At 43.4% G+C, this 1,103-nt stretch overlaps 1 protein-coding gene across 1 annotated transcript in view; it reads right to left on the bottom strand.

Annotated features, from left to right (window-relative positions):
* LOC109919668 (deleted in malignant brain tumors 1 protein-like) overlaps positions 1 to 1,103 on the bottom strand; it is a 56,738-nt gene that overhangs the window by 1,448 nt on the left and 54,187 nt on the right. The window lies entirely within an intron of this gene.

The raw sequence follows: 1,103 nt of genomic DNA on the forward strand, positions 1-1,103 counted from the left end.
TGTGAAGAAATTGTCTTCAGATTTCCTAATATTGATTTGGAGGAAATTTCTGATTTACTAATACAGAACATAAGAGACACAAGCTGATCAATTAATTATAGTGGAGGAGCCAAGAGACAATGTAACGAGGTACATTTGGATGCTGATAGTTAGCAGATAAGACCTGCCCTGGTGTTTCAGGGTGCAGATGATCAAAAAAAAAAGACGTGAAACCAAGGATAGATTTTTTTCGGAAAAACAGAGGCAAGGCTGCAGGACAAACAATTACAGGTCACAGTCTGTTTGTGAATTAGTAACTTGAATTGACACAAATAGCCTGCTCACTCGCCAAGCTGGACAATGATTTCGATGTGTAGGAGGAGGAGGATGTACTCAGCTCTGCTTAAGGCTGGAGATAGTTTAGGAAGCAAGGGGAAGAATAATTTATTTTTGTTCCAATCACATAGTGTTTCACATGTAACTTTGATATGAACTGTTTCGTTTCTGTGGCAAGCGTGGAAACGTGAGTGCTGGGATTTAAATATGGAGTTTTATGCAGAGTTTGGCAGGCATTTAGCAGGTGACAGAGCATTCCAGGTCTTTGCATTTGTCAAGGAGGTCAGAGGTTGTGAAATATTTCGCATGGACAGTGAGGGGTAGGGAAGGTCTTGGAGGATCGAGGTCATGATTGAGCGGACCTTCAGAAAGAGTGAAAGAGATCTTTAAAATATCTGCTGAAATTGAGATGGGGTTGGTGGGCGTGACGTGGAAGAATTGATGATGGGGAACGGGGAACGACTGGGGAAGGTTAGTGGTCACTGGTTTCATCTGAATCCGGTCCAAGGAGAAGAGGTTCCCGTTTGTCAGATGAGCTCAAAGTGAGCTTGGTGGAGATCGGACAGAAATTCATGGATGATACCAGTTGCGGATTGACGGAGAGGGATGGACGAGAGCAAATGTGGCTCAGTGGGCTGTGGAGAAGTTGAAAAATGTGCGAGCAGCTGACCAGATGGTCTAAATCTTTGTAACAAAGACATGCATGTGTTCCTTGGAATTACAATGTGCAAGTCAATGAAAGTCATGCTCCGGGAAGTGGTGTGAGTTCAGTTATGCTGCCCTTAGAT

Source organism: Rhincodon typus, chromosome 40, assembly GCF_021869965.1.
Source record: "Rhincodon typus isolate 14 chromosome 40, sRhiTyp1.1, whole genome shotgun sequence".
Taxonomy (NCBI): Eukaryota; Metazoa; Chordata; class Chondrichthyes; order Orectolobiformes; family Rhincodontidae; genus Rhincodon; species Rhincodon typus.